The 6,377-nt window shown below is 36.7% G+C and overlaps 1 pseudogene; it reads left to right on the top strand.

The window, feature by feature from the left end:
• The first annotated feature begins 4,817 nt into the window (after positions 1-4,817).
• LOC118927989 (allograft inflammatory factor 1-like) lies at positions 4,818-5,362 on the top strand (annotated as a pseudogene).
• The last annotated feature ends 1,015 nt before the right edge of the window (positions 5,363-6,377 follow it).

The raw sequence follows: 6,377 nt of genomic DNA, 5'->3' as shown, positions 1-6,377 counted from the left end.
GGCAAATCTTTGCATATACAAATTTGGGTCAATGTGTTGACAGGATGTCAGATTTGTGTGGCTAATGGAGCTTCGGCATGAATATTGAGCTTTATGCCACTCCATTGATGCCCAAATGAACCTGTGGGTGCCAATTTGTGCCTGAGGCTATTGGAGTAGAAAATAGAAGCCCTCCTTGTGAAAACCTGACCCAGGTCCATAACCCAATCTTAACCAATAGTAATTGGTTTTCAGCAACAACTGAAAGTACATTCAAAGTGATGTGAATGGCAGAGCACTGATCTTTCCAGCAAATAGCCTCTAATTTCATGCTGCACTTACTTTGCCTCAAACTTACCCATGAGTGTTTTAGGCATCTTCAGTAGGGCCTGATCAATGAAGAGTTGAGTAACAAAGAACTAATCTAATCGGCTGATCTGGAGGGACCAAGTCTTTGGGGTTACCAAAGACCTAAAATATTATTTCGTTCATGAAACATATTCAGTGAAGGCAATGGTAAATGCGACTTTTTTTTCTTTTAATAAACGTACTCTTTGAAGTTATACTTCAGGGCCATGGAAATTTCATCTGAGATTGAACACAATAAACTGCAGACCACTTGTATATTTTTTGAGACATGGAAGTTTGAATTAAACAGCATTCACCGCAAATCCTCATTTTAAATTCTTAATATTCTATTACCTCTCATTGTGTGATCTAGTGCTTCCACTAGTGAGCGTTTCTGCATACATACACAGCCACCGTAACTGATTTTATCAGTGATCCCAATGAGAATGTTGAGTCAGTGAAAGACCTTTTCAATTAACAAAGATTCATTCATACACAATCCAGTTTCATTTTATTTTTGCTTTTAATTATTATTTTGTAAGAACTGACAATCTATTAGAAAACCATCGGAGAGCACATACTGTATTTGATACCTGGAGCAAATTCATTTTTTAATACTTCCCTTATCTTATACAACAAAACTATATTCTGTAAAAATCATAAAATGAAACTAATAATACTAATGCCCAGAAAGAAATGCAGACACTGAATATTTTCTTTCATTGCACTTTGTATTTATCATTGTGCAAGTAAAGGAAGAGTAATTATAAGTAAAATACAGACTGCAGTACAAAAATGAGAAAATGGGTTAATAATTTAAAGATAGATTAATCCATTTTTTAACAAATGGAGAAATATTATATCCATATATTTGCCTGTTGCAGCAAAGAACACGTGGGACTGAGTCTGTGTGGGTCCAGCACAAGTACACTTGGTAATTTTCCATTTTATATAGAATACAATGTTTATAAAGTCTAAGAAATAAAATGTTCTAACATGAAGTGTACATTTACATTATTAAATGTAACAGTAGCCACAGGAGAATTGTTTAGAATGCAAACAGTATTTCTGTGGAGGAGTATTCTATTCCTGTCATTGTTTAGAATAGTCAGTGCATGATGATACTAAAAGGCAGATTGGACTTCAGTTGATTTTAATGTTGTTTCCACTCCCTGTAGACAGTGCCTAGTGGTTGGACCAGGACCCAACCCTGCTTCGGTCCACCACGCTTTGCTATATAATAAAGTTGTATTTCTGTTTTTTGTACTGGAGTGTAGCTTTCAGAAATAATTTTTCCAGTGCCTTTCTTTTTTTCTACTATGCTTCTTCTCAGTTTATCAGAAATCTTATTTTTGTTTAGTGTTTCTAAGTTATTAATCGTCACTCAGAAAGCTGTATAGTATTTGATGAGAACTAGACCTACAGATAAATACTGATTTGTATTGAGCAGATATTTGTACATTCATTTAAAAGGAATAATGCCTTTTTTCTCATAAGAATGAAAGAGATTAAATAGAAGAATATGGAAACATTCCCAACAATTTTTGTGTGTGTGTTTGTACTTGCCATCCATAGAAACCAACTTACATCTTATCTCTTTCATGGAAGCACAAAGTAAAACTCCTTCACAAGAGAGTTCTTTTCCTCTCATCTCTCCAGCCTACTACATAAGGATGCATGGATGTTTTTTTCATATATTTATTAGCTTTTTGTTTTCCTAGCTCCTACCCCAGTCAGTGCCCAGGCAACATTTACTACGAGTCTGTTTTTATTTGACGCTATTGCATGTTTCCCCCACCTCTCTCAAATTAATTCTTCTGTAATGTATGAATGGGATTTTTTTTTATCAATTAGCTTTTGCTAGGAAAATCTTTTCCTGTTTAATACAGAATAATGATTTTTTTCATCTATCAAGGGGGTTATTAATAAATGCCACCAGTGGGGTTAGAACATTCTCTGGTGTTTGCTTTAGGGGAAGAAGGGGATTGTCGGAAATCCTAGCCAAACTGAACCATAATTAGAGAGAAAATGTTAGCAATTAGAACTATACATTAGGCTTTAATTTTCTACCATGGAAAAGTCAAGGGTGGCATTTTTATTCCATTTTTAGGTGCAGCCAAATGGATTGCTCATTACAGGATAATTTCCACAGACCCTCTCCATTTCTCATGGTAACAAAGTGGCTGAGAGCACCATGAAGCCAGGGGCTGATTCTATTTTATTTTTTTGTGGGGGTGGTGGGTAGAGTGGGAGGTTGAACGGTTATCAATGACATAGTCATTGACATTATTGGGAATCTTTTTAGGACAAGAATAATTTGAATAATTTTAGAGCAAGAAAGCAAAATGATTTTAGGACAAGAAAACAGTTGGGACTACAAACACATTAATATAATTCACTTTTCTATCCTTGCTGAAATGTATCGTACTGACATATTTAATGATCTTCACATTAAAAAATCCCTCTTTTCAGTGTTTCTACTTTTGATTTTTCCTAGTGACCAAAATAAATATTTTACATTACTGAGTTTAAAAAAGGCTTCTCAAATCAAAGATAATATAATTCCAATCTAATTCCTGCAAGGCTTCCAAAGCCACAGAGTGAAACATTGTTGAAAATGTGGGGTTTACATCATAATTTTTCTTTTTTATCTCACACTCAGATGGCATTTTTTTGTTAAATGCCCTATTCAGTTTTCTTTGTATGAAATGAATTTGGGGCCAAATGTTAATGAACACTTAAAATCAACACATTGATTTTGAGGTTAACAATGTTTTCATAGGGAAAAAAATTTAGTTACTTTATATAACAATAAGTGAAAACCAGCCAATTTCCTTTGCTTTTGAAAACACAGTTTAAGGCACCTTATTTTATTTTATTTTAATTGTGGTAAATACATATAACATAAAAATTACCATTTAAACCATTTTAGGTATACAAATGCAGGGATTCACATTGCTGTGAATCCCTACCACCCATTTTTAGAACTTACTCATTTTCCCAAGCTGAAACTGTGTTTATTAAGGAATAACTCCCCATTGCCCTCTCCCCGAGCCTGTGGTAACCACCATTCTACTTTCTGTCTCTGTGAGTGTGACTATGCTAGGTATCCCACATAAGTGGAATATTACAGTATATGACCTTTCTTTTGTGTCTGGTTTATCTCACTTAGCGTAATGTCTTCAAGGTTCACCCATGTTGTTGCATGTGTCAGAATTTCCCCTCTTTGATAAGGCTGAATAATATTTCATTGTATGTACATACCATCAAGGTACCTTTATTTTAAATACTTTATACATATTTCCTAAGGATTTACCTCCACACTCAAGTTTTGTTGAGTTGGTATCTATAAACAATGCTTTGGCCTCACCACAGGTAAGGCGACTGATAAGAATGGTTGGCAGTTTTGTCCTATGACAGCTCATTATAGGCATCTTGGACAATGAACAAAGGAAAACATCTACACATGGAGAGAAAAGCAGTTAATTACTTTTAGTTTCAGGTAAATGTAAAGAGGGCATAAAAACATTTGCACCCATAATTCATTACAGATTTTTCAGTGGTGGAAATATTCAGGCAACTAGGTATCCTCAATCTTCTCTTCAATGGAAGGATCAATAGAATAAGAAATATTTCCCCTGCATTCCATATCATAGCAGATTTTAGCTAAAGTTTCCCATACTTCTCATGGAAACCATCAATACAAAAATCTCACACCTGCCAGTTGGAAATTCTACAGTTCTATAGCAGTGTGACAGACAGCATTGTTTCCTCATAAAAATCCATACTAAGTAAGCAGAACAAAACATTACTGAACTCTTGGCTTTTAAAAGCTTAGTAGGGCAAAAATTTATTTACTACCACTCTGCCTTAAGGTGAATTTCAGTTATAGCAATATGGCCTTTCACGAACTACCTTGTAAGGCAAACTCTTTGCAGGAAAGGAATGAAAAGACTTCACTGAAGAAATTTAGACTTAGGGTTCAATACATTTCATATTTTTTCATTCATTACAAGAGGCAAACCTCTTTCATTTCTACTTGAAACAGTTCCACCTCAAAGGTCACTAGCTTTGAGCTCACCATTCTGACCCCATCTGACCTTCTATTCTTCCTTTTTCTTTCATTTCTCCTAAACCTGTTCTTTGTTTACATCAAGAACTCTATTCACTCCCTTTTTTTCTCCCTCACACCTTTCCTTCCTTCTTTCTACCAGCACTGATTGAATGGGAGCTTTTTATGCACTGGGTATAGCACTTGGAGATTCAAAGCTTAAGATGGCAGCTTACTGCCTTGGAGGAGCTTGCTGTCTGCTGCAGGTATGTCCACAGGTTTCACACTGTGTGTCCACTCTAAATAATTGGGATTGGATTCCTGGAGGACTGCACTGAGGAGGGTTTGGAACTCATGTCTAGGTTTTGTAAGAAATGGCACCAAGACCCTCCAGCTGGCACTTACTGCCCTGCTTTCTCCCCATCGCCCAGAGAAATTAATGGAATTTGACCAAGATGGAAACTGATACTGATATCATGTCCCTAAGGCTAATGCTATAGAAACTTGAGGTTCTCAAGACCCAGTTGGAGCTAAAGAAATTAATCATGGAGGCATCCAGTGGCTCTGGGGAGACTTTCAGCTACTCTGATTTTCTCAGGATGATGTTGGGCAAGAGATCTACCATCCTCAAAATGATTCTGTACAAGGAGAAAGCAAATGAGCAGGAGAAGCCAACAGGGTGCCCCACCCAAGAAGCTATCTTTGAGTTGCACTCATTTGCGGTGGGACTGAAGTGCTTTTAATGACCCAACATGGAAAAAGAACCCAAGATTGTGAGCCAGAACTAAATTAATTTTCCTCTTCCTCAGGAAAAAAAAAAAACGAAAGCAAGAAAAGAATTGGCACCAAGATCAATTAGAGATGTCTGCTGGTGGCCCGGGGGCAGAACAATGGGTGTGTGTGCCATCCCCTTGCCAACCCCTAGTCAAAAGAGCAAATGTTTTTCCAGATCCATTTTTTTCCTCTGTCCAGTCTAACCCTCAAGATGAGAGATTTAAAAGACACTTTCACCATCATTCCAGTAAACCTTACCCTCTTATATTTCCACTAAGCACCCACCAAATTATTCCCTAAAGTGTTCACCACTACCAATTAATTTCTCCTTTTCCCTAGGCTATCAAGTTTTGTTGAAAAAAGACATGAAACCATTCTGATTCAGTTTGTGAAAATGTCATGCTGCCAAGCCTTGCCTGATTATTATTGCTGCTCTGTACTCCTTTTATTGATCTCTTGGAGATTCATTCACTAATGAGTCTCTACATTGGTTATTTAAAAATATTTTTCATATTTCTGGAACTCACTGCTGGATTTTCCCTCCCCTTGATCTCAGAAGACCTCACCTCTTGCCTTACTGAGAAGTTCAAAGCCATCTGTAAATCTCCCTCACTGTTCAATTCTTTTCCTCAAGTCTTTCCCATTTTCCTTCATTCATCACTTCTTCTTTCCTTCTGTCTTAGAAAGAGGCATCTCCCCTATTTCCAGGTTGAACAGAACCCCTTCAGGACTTTTCTCCATAAATGGTACCTTCTGTTCCTTAAAACCCTGTGTCCCTTGTCACATGTTCTTTAGTTTTGAGAAAGCAAAAAATCAAGTACAGCGATTAATATGATAAATATGGGTGTTTCCAATAACCAGAAATGACCATTGTTAATCTGATGATACATTGGCTAATCTTTTTTCTAAGAAAAAGGAAAGTCACAGATAAAGTTGATGTTCCCTTTGACCCACATCCTCAGTCCTGTGGCCTTCTTTCCCTTCCCAGAAGCAATGTGTTGTTTAAGGTCATAAAAATGTATGTTTACATATGTGTACACATAAACAACATGTAGGATTGTGTAGTGGATAACTTAAGAACTTACATATTTCTGTTTCACAGTCTACATTTGCCCCTCCACATGGTGTTACTGCCCTCTGTCCATGCTGGTCCATGTGGATCTGGTTATAAGCTCCTGGAAGGCAGAATTTTTGGTTTGCTCACACTGAATCCCCAGAACCTGAA

Source organism: Manis pentadactyla, chromosome 11 (assembly GCF_030020395.1).
Source record: "Manis pentadactyla isolate mManPen7 chromosome 11, mManPen7.hap1, whole genome shotgun sequence".
Classification (NCBI taxonomy): Eukaryota; Metazoa; Chordata; class Mammalia; order Pholidota; family Manidae; genus Manis; species Manis pentadactyla.
The sequence above is the reverse complement of the archived record's forward strand: the minus strand, read 5'-3'. Positions and strand labels throughout refer to the sequence as shown.